General features: G+C 40.4%; 1 protein-coding gene across 3 annotated transcripts in view; it reads left to right on the top strand.

Moving 5' to 3' along the window:
* LOC140609066 (uncharacterized) overlaps nucleotides 1-23,507 on the top strand; it is a 308,391-nt gene that overhangs the window by 145,823 nt on the left and 139,061 nt on the right. The window contains exon 3 of one of the 3 annotated variants that reach the window (XR_012011049.1): nucleotides 1,845-6,375. The exons of 1 other annotated variant lie outside the window; for it this stretch is intronic. The gene's annotated coding sequence lies outside the window, so the exon portion shown is untranslated. Of the gene's footprint in view, nucleotides 1-1,844; nucleotides 6,376-23,507 lie in introns of those variants that run through there. One more of the 3 variants, XR_012011050.1, reaches the window with a different exon arrangement.

Below are 23,507 nucleotides of genomic sequence, written 5' to 3'. Positions count from 1 at the left end.
CATAGCTGCAGATCTTGAGGGCTCCCCATCCTTGGAACTGTGCAGACCTGTTGCATAGAATTTGCAACTCTTTTTATCGGGGTCAACTGTCCCTCCAAATATTACCAAGCACGCTGTTGGAAGTGTTTTGTGTGTTTCAGTGTCATAGAGCCTCCAATACTACAGGATTTCTGGGGTTAGCCTGGTAAGGCAGAAGTTTGAAAAATTAGGGCAAATTGTTTTGTTGTTACAGAAAACCAGGATTTTAAAAAAAATAAAAGTAAACACATTCTCTGTGGACTTGCAGACCCAGATTTCTTGGATGATTTAAAAAACTTGGGAGACACTGAAAGCTGTGCAAATACTTGAAAATTGTATCACCTTGTCTGAAGTAAGGGAATTTTAATACTGTCAGTGTAGGTGCGTGCTGGTAGGATGCATTCATAATCCTGTTGGTGCTGTGACGCTGCCCCCGGCTGACAAACATAGTTCCCTACCTACCTGATGGCCGGTGTGCAGATAGAGGCAAGGATTCTCTCTTCCACATTGCTCGGGCTCAGCACTCTGGCAGCTGGCTTTTCAAGTGCAGCTGAATGGAACACCGTGTGAGAAAACCACTGTCCCATGCTGATTTTCAGAGCCATTAGAAATGGATAGAGTGCCTCTCCTTGCTCTGCAGGCTGGACAACAGCTTCCTTCCACCAAGACAATCAGCAAGGCCAACCACTTTGTGACACAGCCCTCTGGCTACAAACTATAGGATATTTCTGGAAAATTCTGAATATGCTCTCCAATTAGAGTCTGCCACTGCTGTCCCTTCCTAGATGGAATGCCTCTTGACTTCAGTGGATGTTCTGCATGAAGGATGACTCTGGGATTTGTTTTCAAAGAAGTTTAATCTTTTAAATTGTTAAATCTGAGAACTATCCTCACACGCATTGAATGGCTTCTTTTCAGACTCCTATGAAAATGAGATGTCTGTTATGTCCTAAGTATGCAGTAATACATAATTATTAAAATAATTTTATATAAGGGAGAATGATTTCCCATCCCCGGCCCCGGCCCCATGCCCATTTATTTAAAACTCCTTCTGAGTCTACATGGCACATCCCAATGCTCATCTCTAAGAAAGATTAAGTCCTCTACCCTTCCCATCTGTTGCTTCTTCTTAAAGTTCTCAGGCTTTCTTCCTGCCACTCTTCCTGGGATCATGACAGACTACACAGATGAAGATTGATTTCAAAACAAGCATGTGGGCGCAAAGAAGTGAATATGAGAAAAAAACGAATGGCGGCCTGAAAGAATGTGGAGGTTTACAGAAATGATGTACCTCCTGTAAAAATCTTAACTGCTCCGCGAGTCTCGGTTTCATGGAATGCCTCTCTGGAATGATTTTCTTTTTCAGTGGCTGCAATACATAAAGGCCACTGAAACTTGCTGTTACCCTCCCCCTGCTTTTTATAAACCCCTCAAGTTCGGGTCAGCTTTCATCCATCTAAGCCCGGGTGGCAACTCTGGTTTAAATGCCATTTCATGCCTGATAAAATTTCATTAGGCATTTTAACTTTTAATTTCTTTTATTGACTTATCGTGCAGATGGAGAGAAATGTTTAGAAAGGGGAAAAAATTTAAACAGGGATTTACTGAAGTCATGTTTCAGTAAGGAAGGAAATACCATTGACTTTATTACAGCTGCCTAATGTTTTCCACAAACTGTAGAAATAATGCGTTGTATCTCGGTGACCTACAATAGCAGCTGACTGCTTGCACATGATGGAAATGCAATTTTGGGTTTGCTGAAAATTAACTATTTAATGCCCTGGGATCTGTGTTTTACTGTATCTTGTGTCTGGTTTGTTCTACAGGCTCTTTTCAGGTCTTGGACTGTCATCGGCTGCAGGTTTGAATGCGGGCGTGCAGCTTCCTGAGAGGTGGCCTTCCTGAGAGGGGTCGGATGGGGAGAGGCCACACCAGACACCCATGTGTCTGTTTGCTGTCCCTACATGGTCCTCAGAGCTGAAGTGAAGATTTCCTCTGCTTTCTTCCTGTGCCCCCTTCACCTGCCCCCCACCGCCACACCGCCCCCAGTCCAACCAGCCGGAGCCCTCCCTCTCTCCCTTTGCTGGGCCTTATCTGGTATGTTCAGTGATGCGATAAAACAAAAAGGGAAGTTTTTGATTGCACGAACACACCCTTTGGAGGGGTTCCAGCTAGAGAAGAGTCCGTGAAGGAAAGAGAGAGCCGTGTGGGGAGGCCTAGGTGCCAGGATCGAGGAAAATGCAAGCTTAGGAGGAAAAAATAATAACATGCTAGAATGGCAGTGGTGGTTTCGAGAGGTCTGGAGGGTGGAGGGAGTTCAAAAAGGAACTTGCCTAATGAGGCCTCTCTGAAGATTTACTGCTGTGGCCGCTGCTGAGAAGAGGATCCGGAGAGAAGATGTTGGGCCCCGAGCAGCTTCGCAGGAAGCCAGACAGGGCTGTGCTCTCGGCAGGCCGAGGGCAGAGCCTGCTCAGCCGCAGCATCTCCGGCTTGCAGTTGAGTTGTTTTTAAAGAGCCCCCTCCATGCGGCCCCTGGGACCCTTATGCACACCGTTCTCAGGGCGGAAAACCACGCAGAGAGCCCATCCTGGACGCGGGCCGTCGCGCCTGTCCCTGAGCACCTCCCGGGCACCGCTTCCTCCCGAGCCGCAGCTCTGGGGGCTCAGCGCTCACCCTCCAGCCGCCGCGTCTTGGCCCCGAGGACAGGACAACCATCCGTGGGGGTCGGAACCCATCTGTCCTTCGCCCAGCGGACTGGGCCCCCTTCCCTGGCAGAGCCCGAAGCCCCCCTGCTTCCAAGGACTGGAAGTGAAACTCTGCAGCGCAGATTCCGCGGCCCGGGCCTGCTCGCACTCGGGCTGCTCCCTTCCCGCGGGGCGGCCACAAGGATGAAACCATTAGTGGAAAATACTGCTGCTCAGGGGAAAGAGCTTCATTTCCCCATCTTTGGAGCAGACACGATCACTGCCATTTTACTGACAGGGAAACGGGCTTAGTGAGCAGAAGTGATTTGTTCTAGGACCCAGAAATATTTGGCCTTAGAACACTCCTGTCCCCTCTGACCCCTGGAGGACACGTGCACGGTGCTCCCAAGGACGGGCTGATGTCATCTTGAGAACTCATTCTGGGTAATAAATCAGAATCCTTCAAGGGGAAGAAAGATAAATGAGGTTCTGGGTGTTTTCTCACAAAAGACAGCAAAGCAGCCCATCTGGTCTACCATGTAAACCCCAGTAAGTGAGGTAGACTACGGAAAGAGATCCAGAGTTCGGGATCCCAATCCCATCCTACAAATCGGCTGAAGTGGGTTTGAGGAAAGTGAACTCGACTCATAAAGCTCAGGAGGATCCAAGGAAAGGCTGAGCACAGCAAAGGAAATTCTCCAGTGGCACAGACGGGTTCTTTGCTCATTTTTCTTCAACACTGAGAAACAGAGCAGCAGGAGGAGGGGAGTCTCCCCTTCTTCATCCAGTGTTGTGTGTGGCAGCAGGTGGAATGCCGCGTGAGGGCAGGTGCGCTGGGGGCAGGTGAACGCGGATGCAGGGTCTGTCAGCAGTTCTTGAATCAGCTTCAAGTGCTCTGGCAGTGCTGGGCACCTGTGTGTGTGTGTGTGTGTGTGTGTGTGTGTGTGTGTGTTGTACGTGTGGCTGTGAGCAGGTTCCAGCTTGTGAGAAAGACTATGGTGGAGAGACAGGGAGAGAGAGATTCACAAACACGTAGAACAGTGTATTTCATAGACACGTTTCTGCTTTCTTGAATGAATAGGTGTTACAAAGAATTTCTTCCTGAGGAAACCTAAGCAGAAAATAGGCACTTCATTAACATCTGTTCTCATAAAAGATAAAGAAGACTGCTAGTTGCCTACTGAACATGTTTTACTCTTCTTTCTTAATAATAAAAACCTGATTTGGGGGCATATGGGGATGCAAGTTGCCTATGAAGCTTTTACTTCTCTACCTCCCTTGTTGCTAAGTTCTGGCTAATAAGGATGTAAAGTAAATTTATTTGGTGGGACATCTAGGAAAGTTCCTTAAAAGGAAAACAGACAGATGGCAGCTCTCTTGACTAGTACACAGCTAGGTCCTGAGGATGTCAGAGCAGGAAGGGAGAAGTAGCCTGTGTCTCTAATGGAGTCTCGGTGGTTGCATAAAGACTCTGGGTTTCCCTTCCCAGATTTCTTTTACAAGAAAGAATAAATCCCTAATTTGTTTAAGCCACTGTGACAGGATCTGTGTTACTAGCAGGCAAAGCCAATTCCTGACTGATACAGAAGGCAAGCTACTTACCTTTTTCTGAGTACATGGGTAGTACCCATGACACAAAGAAGTGAATGCTCAAACTAAGAGTAAGTCAATAAGCATAAGGGGTAGGTTCTAACTCAGTCCTATTATGTTTGAACTTCAGATGTGAATGCCATAAACTTTAATGTCATGGACCCTTTTGAAAAAACTGTAGGAAGGTGTGGACAATCTCCTTGGGGAACTGGATATGCACATTTAAAATCTTCACACACAATCTCAAGCATTTTATGGAATTGATGAAGCCCATCCACGAAGCTCTTGTTAGGGATTTCTGCATTTGGTTACAATTACTTTGAAAGGCAGAAAAGGAGGGACTAGATCTGGCTTGGCTAGTGGTCAGTGCGTTCAGATTTTTTTCTCAGGAAAGCTTAGGGGTAAATTGGATCACCTGGGTAGTCAAACCTCATCTTCCCAGGAGCCTTCTTTAACAGCAACCTAAATCTTTTGGATTTGGAGATGGATGGTGAGACCATTTGGTGCAGGAGAAATCAGATGTTACTCTGAGGCTTGGTAGGCCACCTAGAACTAAGGAACAGTCCAGATTATTACGGGGAACTCAAGAGCTTTTGCGGCTAGCTGTAGTCCAAGGTGAAATAAATAAATAAATAAGCAAGCTAAATTTACTCTGTACACCAGAACAAAGGATGTTGGAAAGGGCTTTGTGACTGAATGCGAACCATCTTTGGAGAAATATCTATTATTGTTCATTGGATTTTTAGCAGATTTTGAATAGTTTTATGGGACTTTGTATGTTTGTGGGACACACTGACAGGACCTTCTGAATAGTTGGTTGATTAATGAAAATGTAACAAGATATTTCACTTATAGAGCAGCTGTTCCAATGTTTGGGCATTCCATGTCAAGCTGCTATGAGCTGATCTAGTCCAAAGAGGCTTTACTGAAAGTATGTTGTAATAAACAGTGTCCACTGGGTGAATTTGCCTAAATCGTTTTTTTGTGTATTATGCCTGTGGGAAAAGACATATGATATTTTGAAAGCTGTTTTGCTTTGATTTCCCAGTGAAGTAATCCTGCTCTCACAAATTCTAATTGTATGACGCCGTAAGAACGGGCTTAATCCAGGTTGTAAAAATGTGTAGGTCCTACTGAATTAATCCCCCTTTGGAGGACATGTACAATTCATTTCCTGGGATCTTTATCATACAAGCTTTCCTCCTCAACTTTTAGCATATCTTTCACTCCTTAAAAAAAAAAATTCACAAACTAAACAACAAGTACTCTGATTCTTTTCAACCTCTAAGATTATATGAGGAACATAATAACATAGTGTTTGTGGAGCATTTTCTCATATTTTTATAGCAAACTAAGATGTTCTGGGACGGTTGTTCTCGAATTTCAGTGTGCAAAAGAATACCTGTGGAATATGTTAAAACGCAGATTCCAAGGCCCCTTGGGGTTCTCATTCAGAGGCCTGTGGTAGAGTTGGTAGCTGTCGTGCTTTAAGACAACAATAGTTTGTATTATAGAGCTAAACTCCCTTTGGATGAAAGGGTGAGATTATGCGCTTCCTTTATGATTCTTTCCACTGCAAGACCTTGGAACACTATGGAAAAGATTTGAAATACTCTTGTGCCAGACAATACTGGAAATAGCGACATCAGGGGAAAACCTAGGAGGGAAAAAGTTTGGTTCTCATAACTGCTTTGCCTGGGTAGGATACGGGTTAACATTTGACAACACATGGGATGATGTGTATGCCAGGAACATAACTGATGCTCAATCATTGTGGTGAATTCTCCATTATTTCTGTGGTGCCTCCTGAATACTATGTCACCTTAGGATTTGAAAACATCCTTCTCAGACTGCTCAAGTTATGATTGAATTGATGACAATATCAGGAACGGAAACTTAAGCCCTTCTCAGATACTGTTCCATCTGCTTCACGTCATAAACCCACAGATGGTCTCCTCTCTCTTTAGGGGACTTTAACATTCTTGTTTTACAATGTTAGGAATTATAATATATACAATATGCTTCTCTGAAAGTGTCATTTATGTTTGTAATATACTGTCCTTTAACCTAGAAGCATGTATCATGTAAACTACAGATGTCTGTTTTTTTGCTTTTATGTGGAGGGTCTCAATTACTTGCTGTCTGCTTTCACTAAACCTTAGTGTGGAAAGTTTTCCTCTATATGTTTGACTCTCCTTGTGAGAGGCAGGGAAAAGCTAGGCAGAGGAATGGGGGTCCTCTGAGAGGGGCCAAGATTGGGAAGGGGTGGAGTAATCCATAGTCAACAGTGTTCAAGAAAGAGAAAGGTCGAATTGGGAGAAGCCCAGTGCATCCACCATCAGGAAAGAGCTGAGTGTGGACAGCCAAGGACAAGGAGAAAAGCTGGAATGACAGAAGGGGGTAGGCGCTGATAAGAAAGGTAAAGTGAGAGGGTCCCAGGTCATTTTTCCATGAGTGGGTCTGGGATTCTCAAAACTTATTTTTAGTAGCATAAAATTCCATTTTCTAGATAATACAAGACTTTGTGGGCACATTTGAAGTCATCATTCAAGGTATTTAGCTCTTTGAACTATCTCTAAACACAGAATCCTCAGGAACTTTGGAATTCATTCACAGAAGGCTGCAAAGGTATCTAAAGGAAGCCCACAACCAGTATCTTCATGTGGTATTTCTATAGCTTCTCTGTTGGTTTCAGCCACCTTTGAAGGCATTGAATGGTACTACCGTCCCATGGCCACTGCCCACCTGTGAGCACAGATGCCTTTGTCTGGGATCAAGGGTCCTGAATGCTTTCTAGGTTACCAGTTCTTAACATGAGCATGGCCAGAGCCATCTGTGAAGGAGAAAATGCTGCTGCATCTAACCCCAATATGGAGAAAACAGTTCTTCCTACTTGACTGTCCTACTTGGCCACCAGGCCCTAAGCAGTATGGCTCCTACCTCCAGCCTCACAGAGTTTCTCAGGAAAACTCTTCCTTTAGGTTTTGCCTCCTCAGGGCTCAAATAAGAGTCTATGGGGCTGAGGTAAAGAACTAGAACCCATGACACACACCACATTATTCTCTGCATTCTCCCTCCAAAAGCCCACCCTCTCTGGTTCTTCAGACACAAACCTTCAGGGAAACCAATTCCTGGGACCAGCTCCACTGGTTCGTTAGACATGGCTAATTCGCCACCCCACTATGTGGAAAGCCAGACCTCTCTGCTTCTGGGGGGTTTGCTTCCATATGCAGGCATTTGCTGGCTTGGTTTAAGGCCTCAGAATCTGTGTAGACTGCATGAGACACCTTGTACTCCCTGCCCTAACATGTAACTTTTCTAGAATTTGCCATTGCTTTCTCAGAAGACTGGGAAGCAGCTGAGGTAAGCAGTTGAGTCAACTTCAGCGGTAGGAAACATAAGAATCTCACATTATGTCTAGTACATTTGCTAAAATAGTTTTCTATCTCAGGACCTCTGGTATTTCCCACACAAATTCCAAGGTTCAGTTATAAGCCTCCAAGAGTGAGAATGTTGTCTAGTATCTTGGGTTGTTCCAAGTGACTTTCAGTCAGAAAGAGTAAAACTGGATAATTAAACTCTATGAGTATTAATTACCTTCTGTCCTAAATAGAGTGTATTCTAAACAACCTTATGATGTAGAGGAGGCTAGTCTGGTGGCACACTGGCTTACACTTCTCTTTGCTTCAAATCCCATCTCACCCTGTCCCAGGAACCCTCTGCCCTTGTGGAAGTAAAGGCCAGAAACATTGCAACTAGAGACAAGGCTTTAGGGTCAGAAAACTGTTTCAAAGCTTAGCCTTGCCATACATCGGTCGCATGACCTCGGGGAAGTTCCTGAACATCTATAAGCCTCAGAGTCTTTATCTGTGAAGTGGAAATAACCTCATATTGTTGGCATGAAGGTTAAATGGAATAAATGCTCCACAGTCAGAACTCAGTAAATGAAACCATTATTATTATTAGCTTTCCCTTGTATGATTCTCCCTCCCAAGTTGCTCTGTGTCCTTAGACACATCCTTTCCCTTCCCCCAAATAATACTTGCTCCCAGACAAACATCAGGAATATGATTCCTCATCATAGCTGCTAAGTGCATTGTGCAGAAGGGACTAGCATGGTTGTGGCATATAGTGGACATCTAAGTTCCTTGATGGTTCTAGTGATGGATATGCAGACTATATTATTACTGAATATATTTGCATTATTAAATCATGGTAAGAAATTTAAAAAGTGTTGCATTCATTCAACAAACTCTTATTGGGCACCACTTTATGTCAAATACTGTGTAAAGTACCCACTATATGTACGGTAGTTTTAGAAATAGGTAAAATCTCTGTACCTGTGAGACTCTGAATCTAACAAGCCAAAACATGAGAATAGTGGGATTTCATATACCGGTGACAGTGTAGTATGTGAAGCAGACCTCAAGCATCCTCCTACTCACAAGTCACTACATCTTATTTCATAGTTTGGTAGGGATGATAGAGGAGAGAGTTTTAGAGGGATGAGGAAGAAAGATGGTGAATAATGGATTAAAAAAGAAAAACTAAATGAATAATTTGGATTCTAAGGAAATGACCATTCTGACAGGATGAAAATAATCACACATAAGCAGCCCTAATTTCAAATGCTTTCTTGATGAGATTCAAGATTGCTAGCTAGCTCCTCAAAAGTAGTTGGGTCTCAAATTCAGTAAAACATGCCTTTATGACTTGACTCAGGTCTAGATTCACTCCATAAAAACGAATATTCTGAAAAAATGAAAATTGGCTCATAAGTACTTTATTGAAAAAATTGTCTTTTCCTTCAGTAATCAAATGCATATACTTCCATTTCCTCTTTTATTAAATTAGGATAAACCTAGTGAAATTACATAAACACAGAATTATTCAAACCTTTACTAGTTACTTTATATAAAACCACCATATTTTACTTAAAATGGTATATATAAGAAGAAAATCTTTTATTATAAATTAAAATCTTGGAGATTTGGAGGGGCTAATCCTTTTCATGCAATGCGTTATTCTCCAAATGAGATTGTTTTTAAAAAGGATTTAGACTTCATAAACACTATTGGCCCCTTCTACAGTGGCCAGGCACTGTGGTAGGCTCATTTATAGAACTTTCCTCTTTTATTATTTTTTTAAGATTTTATTTATTCATTTGAAAGAGAGCGAGAACCAGAGAGAGAGATCCTGAGGGGAGGAGAGGGGCAGAGGCAGAAGCAGACTCCCCACTAAGCAGGGAGCGTGATGCAAAGCTCTATCCCAGGACCCTGAGATCATGACTTGAGCTTAAGGCAGATGCTTAGCCCACCAAGCCACCCAAGTGCCCCAGAACTTTTCCTTTAATCTCATTTAATCATTGATATCATCCAGTGAAGTAGATTTTATGCTGATAGGAGCTTAGAGCAGTTAAAAGAGTGGCCCAAGGTCATCTGTCTAGAAGGTGGGAGAACCAGCATCTGTACCTCTGAAAATGTATCGGAAAATGGCTTATGGTTTGTTCTCTGATGATTTACAATCTGCAAAGGATATGGATGAAGTTATTCCGTGAAAGCAATTAATCTGGTTGTAAAGGGAGTTTGAACCAGCTCTATATGGTGAAACCGTAAAATCCATTATAATGTGAATTCTGGGTTGTAAGAAAAAAAAAAGAGGGGAAGGGTAGGCAAAGAACAACAAGTAAGGAGAACAATGAGCTTTTGGGACAAAAGCTTTTGGTGTACTCTAAATGGTGTAAGGTACCCTGATTCCCATGAGAAATTCCCCAGTGAATGAGGGAGAGATCCATGCTCCATCCTTCCTTCAGGACCTGGTTACCTGCCTGATGTAGGCTCCCGAAGGCCCTATCAACTTTTATACTGGAAATGCAGCTAGAGTGGCATCAGGAAACTTCACTGGGAAATAATGGGCATTAGAGTTCAGATACTTCTTACAGGAGGAGGCTCACTGAAACATTATACTTCATATTCATACTCCCACACAAACTAAAATTGCTAAACACTGTAAGATTCTGGATGATTCCTGGAAATATATGACACTTGGTTTCAAGTATGTGCAAATAATAGCCTGTTAATTTCCATTTCTATCAGGTGCAGAAACTAATATGATAGAGCAATTTTATTTTAGATATATGTCCAGAGCTATTTTGCATTTGATAATGCCAAATGCTACAAAACCCAGGAATAATGATAAGCTAAAATCTACTACAGAGGTATTTGAAATCCAAAATTAGTGCTTATAGTATAGAAATGATCCAGGCTCCTGTATGGCAGCTGATGGATTGTTAGTTGGATTTTATTTTATTTTATTATTTTTTAAAGATTGTATTTAATTACTCATGAGAGACACAGAGAGAGACAGAGACATAGGCAGAGGGAGTAGCAGGCTCCCTGTAGGGAGACTGATGCAGGAATTGATCCCAGGACCCTGGGATCATGACCTGAGCCAAAGGCAGACGCTCAACCACTGAGCCACCCAGGCATTCCCTGTCAGTTGGATTTTAAAGATACTACCCATTGGGGCATGCATACTTTCAGAAGCAGGAAAATCTGAAATATAAATTTGAATTTTCTATGTTTAAATTGTTATTAAGATTTCAAACAAAATCTTTTTGACTGTCTCTTTATTTCTATAAATTATTTATAAATGACTTAATACAAAACAAACAAACAAACAAACAAACAAACAAACAAAAGATTCATTGGTCCAAATGGTGAATGGCAATTATTTTTTCCTGGTATACTGGAGATTATTGAGCTCTATTATATCCTGATGTATATCAATAATTGAATAATAAAGGAACGACTTGAGACCCAATTAATAACTATGTGAGGGACTTTGAAAAAGGGTGCACAATAAAAGAGGGTAGAATAGACAGGATATTAAACTGACGGAAGGCAGCCCGGGTGCCTTGGCAGTTTAGCACCACCTTCAGCCCAGGGTGTGATCCTGGAGACCTGGGATCGAGTCCCAAGTTGGGCTCCCTGCGTGGAGCCTACTTCTCCCTCTGCCTATGTCTCTGCCTCTCTATCTCTGTGTCTCTCATGAATTAATAAATAAAATATTTTAAATAAATAAATAAATAAATAAATAAATAAATAAATAAAATAAACCTAAGGAAAAATAAATTGTAATTTTCGATTTCCAGCCTTGAAAAATGGAGACAAACACAGCTGCAGGTTGTAGCTAATGCTGGTCTTTTTAGCTGCAGAGAACCCCATGAGTATTCCTGTCCTTCCCATTATTTCAAAGGTATATGGGGGAGCCAATTCCACACTTCTTTTACTTATAACGTTGGGGACAGAGCTCTGCATACCTACAGGTATGTTATCTCTGAAGATATTGTAAGAACAAATAATGTCATGGCTATGAAAAATAATACATTTCACACTCAAATGCAACTGTTAGTGAGTCTACTGCTTCTACAGGCAAGGCAACCCACTGCTTTGCAACTTGCAGACTTATACTTGATTCAATACCCACACTTCATTTCTTGTACTTTCTGTCTGCTTAGCTGATAGTGCGTCTGAATACAATATGCTGAACATTGATGATATTCAAGAACTTTTACCACAGCATTTTTTGCATTACTGAAAAAAATTGGGATAACATAAATAACCATAAGTATAAGAAGGACTAAATAAATCACAGTACATTGATATTCTGGAATATTATAGACTCATTCTAGAATCACTTAAACTGACAAGAAAAGTTGTCCCTGACATACATTTTTGAGTAAGGAGGGAGTGACAGGACAATATATTTCATAAAATCCCATTAAAGAGAATAGATGCAGTCTATGTAGATATATTAAATATGTATTTCATTTTACATGTATGTGTAACACATATATATGTTATGTATACATGTGCATTATATATGTGCATGTGCGAAAAGACTAGAAGGATACTCATAGACTAGTAAGTGATAATTTCTGGGGAGAAGAAATGAGGGCAGAATGTGTACTTTTTACTTTAAACATTTCTGTACTGTATTTTTTTTACAAGAAAGTAATACATTTATAATTTAAATTCTTTTCAAAGTTAGAGCATATCTGCTGTCAAGATTTTACATAATTTGATGTCCACTTTTACATGCCTTCTCCAAAAATGAACTGCATGTAAAATTGGGTCTGCAGAGCCTGACTTCTCATCCCTCGCTCAGATGTTGCCTAGTGTCTTGCATCTGCTGTTGTCATTTCCTTTAGGAAGCATTGAAAAGATAAAAAAGAGGTAAAAATGATTTTTTATCATCATCTAAGCTCTTGGTGGTGGACGGCCTCACACTTTTATATTCCAAAGGGCTACACTGGCAAGCAGGAGAAGCTCTGGACTGACTTGCCAATGAATGACATGATGCAATGACATGATACCAAATGTTATTACATATGATGAATTAGAACTTCATGTGTGAAACAAACACAGATTGCAGACTGCCTACAAGACTTCACAGTTGCTTCTGAGAGGCACAGCACCAAGATGGATGGGTTTTTCCACTCCCACTCTCATCCCCCAGTTGCTGGGAACAGTTACTGAGAAAAATGCAAAGCTGAATTTCAAATTATTTCACAAGGGTAGTTTTTCTTCTTCTTTTTTTATTTCTTCTCCTCACTTTCAACCCAATCAAGGAGTATTTTTTTGTTTGCTGGTTGCTCGACTGCAAGATATCTTTATGTGAATTCTCCAAGAATGCAATCATGGATAGATATGTTACAAAAACATATATGAGCCTGTGGCATCTTGCCAGATATTTGTGTTTTTCGGAAATGCATCAGTTCTTCTACCAACTTTTTAAAAATCCATTCATTCACGGGAATAAAAGGCACAGCATAGAGAATGTAGTTGATGATACTGTGGTAGTGTTGCATGATGACAGATGGCAACTATACTTGTGATGAGCACAGTGTAATACGGTTGTGGAGTCACTGTGTTATATAGCTGAAGCTGAGGTAACGTGTGTCAACTATACTTAAAAGAATTCATTAATTCATCCATTCATTCATTTCTGCAAAGAATGAGCCCCTTTATATATAAACATGAGCTCACATATGTACACATGGGTGTGCAAGCACACACGCACACACATACACACACTGCCCCCCCCCGTACTGGGATGGTGCAGCAGGTCCAGGCAGTCAGCGGCTTACTAAAGAAATCTGGCCAAAGAGAACCGTGGTCCTGTAGCCCTATAAAGGAGCTCAGTGTGTGCCTCCCGCTCAGAGTCTGTGCAGGCAAACAGTTCCCGTAAGGGTGAGAGGCTCATCTGTAAACTGATCTCATGTCAGTTCTCCTGCTGCCTTAGCCCAGCACTGGAGCCAGTGAGGCCAGCCAGCAGAGACTGAGGAACATAAAACACATTCCAGTGGTTGGCATCTGGGTGCACAGCTGCCAGGAGCAGCCAGTGTGTGGCCTCGAGGCCTTGGGGTGGGCTGAGGGAGGGCAGGTCCCATGCCAAGGCCCGCAGAAAGCGGTCTGAGGGCCAGTTTGGCTCCACAGGCTCCAGCCTTATTCCTGAGAGCAATAGTTTTATCTAGAAAGTATGTTGTGGGAGGTTGGAATCCCCCCTTTGGGGCAAGGGGGGCAGTAATGCTGACACTCCTGAGGCTATGGCACGCGGGGGAGTCCTCTGAGTATCTTTGTACTCTTGCCTCAGGCCCAAGGGAAACCCCAGAATTACCACAAAGCCATCTCAATTCTGGCTTGGATCACCAATCAGCTAAAAGCAATTTTTGGAAGATGCTTTCATCTAGCACGTAGGAGTGTATCTTTGTGTCCAAGTACGTGTGTATGCTGTAGGCCTATTTTTAAGAATGAACTCTCTTGATTTTCATTTTTGCAAACAGATGGGAGGGGGATGCCCTAATGCCTGTTAGAACTTCAAGGGATTGGTTTTCAAATGAGAAAGCTTCAGAAATGAGAAATTGTTGAAATTATTTGGTGGCAGCTTTTGACTGCATTTACCGTGTATTTACTTTTTAAAGTTTCAGTTCATTTGAAAGCTAGTATAGTTAAATTAACCAAAATCTAAATTAAAAAAAAATTCCTCCATTCTTCCAGACCTACTTCACATCATCAAACTAGGCCCCGCTGGAGGCCCCATTAAAATGGCAGCTCCCACTGAGAGAGAGACAAAAGCCCCCTCTCTGAATGGGGATGCTGAAACAGTGATGGGCTCTCAGAACTGCTTTTTTTTTTTTTTTTAATCCATTAAAAAAAAAGTTACCTCTGCATTGACTGTGAGAGAGTATTTATTTAGCTCTCCACACTGTGGGAAACAGGGGCGTTCTCCCTTATAAGGACACCCAGACCTTCTTGGGAGAGGAGAGAAATATGAATCCATAACATGGCTGAACAAATTCTTCCTCGCAACTGAATTCATGGAATGTTTTGGATGTGAACAGCTTAATTTTGGTGTGGTCTGGGACAAATTAATATGACTTAAATCCTACCTCACACAGGAAGTTTCTCCTGATGATGTGGGTGGGGTTAGCCTACTCACTTTCCTCAGAATTCTAACAGTCCTCTCTATTATATTTAAATGTGGCTCCCCCTCTGCTCCAGCAAGAAAACTCTAGGAATAGAGAAATTTAAAAATGAATAGAGCAATTAAGAACAAACTAAAAATGTATCTAAAAAACCTAACTGTGCAAAATGTTTAGTATATGACTGTGATATTTTAGGCTATATGAATGTTATGAGAGTCTTCATGCAACTGAATAAAAACTCCTAGAGGGTGGTCCAACACCTTTGTATTTGGGGAGTAACTATATTAAACACAGTGATTTAACTATATTAAACACACGCATAGCCCTACTATGAGTATTTCTCATGAAGCTCTGGGAATGGTTATTCCAATCACACAGGCTTAGGGACTAACAAGGAAGTATCATCTGCTTCTTCTAGAAAATGAACCAAGGCTTTCACCTTTACCCTTAATCAGACATTTATGTTCTGTCATAGAGAGTTCAGTCTCTTTAGCAGAGAAAAATGATTACTTGCATCTTAAAATGAACTTTGATGTCATCCTTTCCAGAACTAAATTTCTTTTCTTTTGTGCATTGGGAATAAAAAGAATCACTACAGTAGGTTCTCAAGTGAAAGCTACTGTAAATATCAGTGTGGTTTAGACTTGGGAGCCCACTTGCAGATTGCTCACACACTTTAACTCTTTAGTTACTTTGTATTTGTAGAAAGGAGTAGTAAGAAAGATTACTTCTTGATGATTAATAATAGAAATCACTTGTATTTGGCTTTGAAATGCATCATATACTTGTCCTTCTGCAGACATATGCACATAATTATGTCTGGGTTCAGTTTGTGTTACAAGTGGATTACTTTCCCTGAATAACTGATCATCAAGAGAAGTTCTCCAAGAAGCAAGATGGGTTGTTAGGCACTTAGGGGTGGAAGCCAAGGCAAGATGCCATTTTTTAGATGCCCTTAAGCTAATGTAACCAGACAAGAGGGGAAAGACCATGAAATGTGGACAGAACCAGCTGATAACACCACTCTATGGGACCTATCTCTGTAGTGGGGGATGGGTGTAAAAGCAACTTAGGACAGGGCTCCTCTTCCAGGCTAGGCTTCTCAAAACACATGTCTCTCTCCATATGCATCTATAATACATCATTTTTCTATCAGAATCATATTTTGGCCAAGAATAGTAGAGCTATGTAATTTATTATCACTGGTAGAGGCCTCTGAAAAATGTTTATCAATAAAAGGTACACAAGTATACATTCCTTTTTTTTTTTAATTTTTATTTATTTATGATAGTCACACAGAGAGAGAGAGAGAGGCAGAGACACAGGCAGAGGGAGAAGCAGGCTCCATGCACCGGGAGCCTGACGTGGGATTCGATCCCGGGTCTCCAGGATCGTGCCCTGGGCCAAAGGCAGGCGCTAAACCGCTGCGCCACCCAGGGATCCCACATTCCTTTTTTACTACAGGAATTACAGGCCTTTGGAGATAGAAAGAACATCTTGGAGAATGAGATTTCAAATGCTTTTTCCCCTAGTAGTAGGTTCCTTTAAAAACTAAAATAAAAATAAACACAGGCCTACATGGAATTCTAATATGTAAAATAACACCAGAGCATCTTATTGAATGAGGAAAGATTTAGGGTTCCAGAAGCTTGTTTTGAAAAGCACCATGTTAACATGGTTTTTAAACTTCCTGAACAAGAAACTGTACAAATCATCTGAGAATACAACAGGACAGTAACAAACAGATGTCCTCAAATATTAGGGAAATGGGGTCATTGTACCATAAGAGCACCTACTTAACACAGGGACAGAGAATGAGGGTTTGCAGCAAGTGGCCAAAGGTTACACAACTACTTTGTGACAAATTCAGGACCCAAATTCATTTTTTTTGCCCACTTGCAAGCCACCATATGATGCTGTCTTTGGAGTCTGGAATGCCTTTGAAATCAGGCTGTATGACACTCTAATCAATTTTAATGATCTACAGCTTTTAGAAGTTGGTAAAAAAAATTATAGCAAAGAACAAATTTCTACATTTTTCTTTGCTGCTACAAAATTGATCATGATTCTCAGAGATATTTTTATGTTAATGATAATCATTTCTTATATTTCCTTGGCCTGGTATGCATGGTTTAAACACCGTCACTTGCATTCTGGAGTTGGGCATAGGACATGACATCTCTGACCAGTAAATCCCTTGAATGAGTGCATTTTCCCCCTCTGTGCATGTCTCCTTCTCGTCCATTGTCTGTCTTCTTTTCATGCCTGTCAGGCGGTGGCCATGACTGTGCACTTATAAAGGTCAGTGACCCAGCAGAGAGGGCAGGCCCTGCAGAAGGCCTGTTGATGAAGCATTTCAATGCACACTGAATTTGTTAGCTCTCTGGCTTACTCCCAGGGGCAGGGTACAATTGTTTCCTGTGTGGCATGGCACCCACCCGGAACTCTTATAGTATGGGCCATTCCAACTAGGAATCTCTAAACCACGTCCTACAAAAGAAACATCCGACATTTCCCAGCTTACTAAATTCTTTTACCTGGCTCTCCTTCCCTTAATTTGTCTAGTCTACCCAGTAAAACAAATTAAAACAAAGGCTTCCCTTATTTACATAGATGGTCAGTCATAGAGCTGTTTTCAAGGATTATTTATAAAACTGAGAAGCCACATCTTTCAGGCTGAAGAATTTTAGAAAGCTATGGTCCTGAGCTATTACAAATACTAAAGCAAAAGCAGACTTGGTATTTCTTTTGAGATTGTCCCAAGGAAGTCAAGCATTTGTTTCTCTGTTTGGAGCATCTCCCTTTCAGTAAAGTAATGTAGATCTAGAAGAGGGAACCACTGATTGAAAAATGAAAGGCTTATCCCAAATTTCAATCTGCTGCAATCTTTGCTGCAAGTAAAGAAGGCAGCTCTTACTTGGGTGAAATCAAATGAAAAAGTTATGGATATATGATCTGGTTCTGGTTACAATGTAGTACCATGTAACAGACTATCCTTTCTACAGATAGCAATTATACAGTCTAGACAAAATATTCAAGAAAACTATTTCAACATATCAGACAGTGACCAAAAGCAGTCAGAAACTGGAGGGAATTGACCTTGAAGGAAGAACTATACTGGATAAGATCAATATGTTTATGAATTTTCTGAGAATGCTCTAGTCTGCCTGATACAAGACAACTAAAACTCAAGCAGAAAGTTGTTGTCTTATTGGCGTGAAGGTTTGGAGAGTGGAGTTTGGGAGCTATCACAGTGACTGGAAATTGAGGAGTGAAAATCCCAGAAAGAGGGATCACAGTGGGAGTGACCCCCAAATCCACTTATATCGTCCTCTCAAGCCCTGGGCTGACCCCTGAACTATACATGTGCAGGGGAGATTTTGAGTTGCCCCATAGAAAACTACTCCTGGGAGGCTGAAAGAACAGAACAGAGATTTCAGCTTCTTTTCACTGCATGAAGACAGAGTGTAGAATCAGAGTCCTGCCAAGTTTGAGGAGCTTCATAATTTTTCAAGATTTTTACTTAAACTCTAGAAAAGTCATACCTTAGATATAAAGACTGGATATTATAATTAAAGGATGTGCTCTAGGCCTAATGAAACAGACCCCATCAAAGTATCAAACCAAGTCTTTACAAGTTCAGGGTGATCAGCCAGTGATGTAATTATCAACTAGGACAAGAGTCTATAATGAATCCTCTACAATGTCCAGTATACTATAAAAAATTACTAGACATATGAATAAACAAACAAAAAAGGTGTGATCAAATAGTAAATCACACAAGATGACCAGATGTTACTAAGACTTTAATGGAGCTATTATATATTTGTCAAAGGACTTAAAGAATCAGATAATCATAATGAGGGACATGTTGGGAATTATAGCAAAGATATGGAAACTATAAAAATGAACCAAGTGGAAATTCTAGAACTGAGAAGTATAATATTTAAAACAAAATTCAACAGATAGGATTAAAAGTAGTAGAAAGGGTCAGGAAATTTGAAGACATCAATAGAAACCATCCAATCTGAAGAATAGAGAAAAAAAAATGTTTTACAAGTATGTGAAAAGAACTTCAGGGTCCTGTGGGAAAATATCAGTCTAAAAATCATTTAATTGGGTTCCAGAGGAAGAGGAGAGAGAAAGAGAAACAAAAATTAAGAATAGATGAAAATCACCCAAATTGGTAGAAAACATCAAATTATAGATCCAAGAAGCTCAGCAGACCCATGTAAGTTAACTATAAAACCCCACATCTAGGCACAATTTAGCCAAGTTTCTGAAAACCAACAAGAAAGAGAAAATCCTGAAAAGCAGTCAGAGGAAAAGACATCACATAAAGAGACAGTGATACAGATTATCGTTGACTTTTCAACAGAAACAATAGCACACCTTTAAAGTGCTGATTGATATATTCGGTTCATCTAGAATTCTACATCCAGCAAAACTATTCTTCAGAAATTAAGGTAAAGTCTGACTCCCTAAAGATACATTGAAAAAAACTTTTCAGGCTAAATGGAAATGATAGCAGGTACAAACTCAGATCAACAGAAGCAAGAAAGAATACCAGAAATAGTTATACAAAAGTAGATAAATATTTTTTCTTCAAAGAGCTTACTGTTTATTTTTATTTTATTTTTTATTATTTTTAAAAAGATTTTAGGGATCCCTGGGTGGCGCAGCGGTTTGGTGCCTGCCTTTGGCCCAGGGCGCGATCCTGGAGACCCGGGATCGAATCCCACGTCGGGCTCCCTGCATGGAGCCTGCTTCTCCCTCTGCCTGTGTCTCTGCCTCTCTCTCTCTGTGTGTGTGTGTGTGTGTGTGACTATCATGAATAAATAAATAAAATCTTTAAAAAAAAATAAATAAAAATAAAAAGATTTTATTTACTTATTCATGAGAGACACAGAGAGACAGGCAGAGACACAGGCAGAGGGAGAAGCAGGCTCCCTGCAGGGAGCCCAATGTGGGACTCAATCCTAGGACCATGGGTTTATAACCTGAGCCAAAGACAGATGCTCAACAGCTGAGCCACCCAGGCATCCCCTTTTATATTTTAATAAAAGAAAAAGATAAAACCAATGATAAAAGATTTCACTTTAAATTGCTCTAAAATAAGGAGAAATTAAGCCATGTAGATAATTTCCTTATATAAAACTTCTTTTAAAAGAACAAAAGTTGACAAAGTAGAAAACACTGGAGAGAGTTAACAAAAGCCAAAAGAAGTTTCTTTGAAGAAATTAAATAAAATTGACAAACTCATAGCAAGCGGGTCAAGAAAAAGAGAGAAACACAAATAACCAATACTGGGAATGAAATAGAGAATAATACTATGGGTCCTATAGGCTTTAAAATGATAATCAAAGAAAATAAGGGAGTATTATGACTTTATGCTAATGAATAGTATTGGAAAAAGAGGATAAACATATTGAAACCACAGGAACTTCATTTTTTTTTTCATTTATTTATGATAGTCACACAGAGAGAGAGAGAGAGAGAGGCAGAGACATAGGCAGAGGGAGAAGCAGGCTCCATGCACCGGGAGCCTGACGTGGGATTCGATCCCGGGTCTCCAGGATCGCGCCCTGGGCCAAAGGCAGGCGCTAAACCACTGCACCACCCAGGGATCCCTGAAACCATAGGAACTTCAGCTCCCACCTCATACCACTCACAGAAATTAATTGAGATGGTTTTTAGATCTAAACCTAGACTCTAAAACTAGAAAGTTTCTAGAAGAAAGCATAGGAAAATATGTTTGAGACCATAGGTTAGCAGAGATTTCTTATGAGAAGACAAAAACATTAAACATAAAAGGGAAATTTATAAATTGGACTTTGTCAAAACTTTTAAGCTTCTGCTTATCTAAAAGACCCATTAATAAAATAAAACAAGCCACAAATTGTGAGAAAATATAATGCATATATCTGAGAAAAGACTTCTATAGGGGATACATAAAGAACTCCTACACATCAACAACTAAAAATTAAATAAGAATTAAAAAATTGATAAAACACTAGAACAGATGCTTTGCAAAAGAAAAGATATGTACAAGAATAAATACTCTATGTCATTGTCAGGAAACTGCAAACTAAAACCATAGTAATATATAATTTCATACCAAATCTTGGTGAGACTGTAGAATACCATACTGTGTTAGTGGGAATATAAAATGGCACCATCTGTATGGTAATGTATTCAGAAAAATATACAACTACCCTATCACTTAGTAATTCTACTGCTAGGTACTTACTCAAAGAAACTGAAAATACGTCCACAGAAGAATGTGTATGAGAATATTCATGAGGTTGGGATTTCCTGGAAGTGGGTGAGATGGAATTTTCTTAGATAATACAAATATTCTCTATTACAGTTATGAAAACTCATTGAATTGTACACTTTAGATGTATGAGCTTCACTGTATATGAATTTTACTTCAGAAAACTTTTTAGAAAGCCAACAACATTGTCAAGATGTCATTCTTCCCAAATTTGATCTATAGATACCATGCAAACTTAATCAAAGTTCCAGCAAGTTATTTTGTGGACACTGACAAACTGATTACAAAGTTTTTATGGTGATGCATAAGACCCAGAATAGTCAACACAACATGGAAGGACAAATTGTAGGATGGACACTACATGGCTTTAAAACTTACTATAAAAGCTGTAGTAATCACCACAGTGTGATATTAGTAAGAAAACAGGCAGACTAGTGGAACAGAATAGAGAGGCCAGAAGTAGATTCATAGAAACAGTCAACTGATCTTTGACACAGGAGCAAAGGCAATACAATGGAGAAAAGATAGTCTCCTCAACCAGAACAACTGGATATCCACATGCAAAAAAATGAATCTAGATACAGGCTTACATCCTTAACAAAAATTAACTCAAAATGGATCAAAACCTAAATGGAAAATGTGAAACTATAAAACTGGAAGATAATAGAGGAGAAAACCTGGGTGACCTTGGGTATGGTGATGAATTTTTAGATACAATTCCAAAAGCATTATCCATGAAAGGAGTAATGGATAAGTTGAGCTTCATTAAAGTGAAAAACTTATACTCTGTGAAAAATAATGTTAAGCAAATGAGGAGACCAGCCAAAGACTGGGAGAAAATATTTGCAAAAGACACATCTGATGAAGAACTCATGCAAAATATACAAATAATACTTCAAACTCAACAATAAGAAAACAGCATGATTACAAGATGGGATAAGGCTTTGACACCTCACCAAAGAAGACCTACAGATGGCAAACAGGCACATGAGAAGATGCTCCATGTCGCATGTCATTAGGGAGCTGCAAATTAAAACAACAATGAATTATCACTAGACACCTATTAGAATGGCTAAAATCCAGAACATAGAAAATACCCAATGCTGATGAGGATGTGGAGCAGTAGGAGCTCTCACTGATCACTGGTAGGAATGCAAAATGGTACAGGCATTATGGAAGACAGAGTGGTGATTCCTTATAAAACTAAACACACTCAGCATGTATGATCCAGCATTTGTAGTCCCTGGTATTTACTCAAAGGAGCTGAAAACTTACGCCTACACAAAAACCTGCACAAAGATGTTTCATAGCAGCTTTATTCATAAGTGCCAAAACCTCGAAGAAACCAAGGTGTCTTTCAATAGACGAATGGATAGATAAGCTATGGTACATCCAGACAATAGAATATTATTCAGCACTAAAAATAAGTGGGTATTAAGACATTAAGCCATGAAAAGACACAGAAGAACCCTGAATGCATATCACTAAGTGCAAGAGGCAGTCTGAAATTGGCTACACGCTGCATGATCATGATTCTCACTATGCGATATCCTGGAAAAGGCCAAATATGCAGACAAGAAAAAGATTACTGGTTGTATTATAATGATGGATATTTATAATTTGCTCAAACCCATGGCATATACAATGCCAAGAGTGAACCCTAATGTCAGCTATGGACTTTGGGTAATTATAACCTGTCAGGATGGGTTTATCAATTGTAACAAATGTACCACTGGTTGGGGCTATTGATAATGGGGGAGTCTATGAGGGAGGGAATATATGGGAAATCTATGTATCTTCCTCTTGTTTTGGCCCTGAACCTGAACTATTCTGGAAAAAAACAAAGTCTTTAAGAAGAAAAAGCCAAGAAAAAAACCAATTTCATTCTTGTCACTCTCTATGAGATAAAGTAACAATTTCATAGAACATTGAAAGATGTATAAGGCTCCTTAAATTATGATCCTTAAGCCTTTGTCTATTTGCTGGTTTTGTGGAAGCAAAAATTGTTTCTATTACACAGAAAGAATTGAAAAGAAAAAAATCCTAAACTGATAAACAGGTCCAAGGTGGACCTGTAACTTCTTAGAGACTTGGAAGGACACTTTGACAGGGCCTATCAAAACTGTAGCTGCCATACCTTTGACCCAGCTATCTCCTTTGTAGAAATCTGTCCCTAGAAATATTCACATTAAGTGCAAAAAGATATATGGGCAATGACCTCACTATAGCATAGCTTGGAATAAAAACAAATTGGAGACCATTTAAATGTCTATGAATAGGGCAGCCCGGGTGGCTCAGTGGTTTAGCGCCGCCTTCAGCCCAGGGCATGATCCTGGAGACCTGGGATCCAGTCCCATGTCAGGCTCCCTGCATGGAGCCTGCTTCTCCCTCTGCCTGTGTCTCTGCCTCTCTCTCTCTCTCTCTCCTCTCTGTGTTTTTCATGAATAAA

The sequence above is a fragment of the Canis lupus genome, chromosome 18, assembly GCF_048164855.1.
Source record: "Canis lupus baileyi chromosome 18, mCanLup2.hap1, whole genome shotgun sequence".
Taxonomy (NCBI): Eukaryota; Metazoa; Chordata; class Mammalia; order Carnivora; family Canidae; genus Canis; species Canis lupus.
Note: the sequence above shows the minus strand (reverse complement) of the source record. Positions and strands in the feature narration are given on the sequence as shown.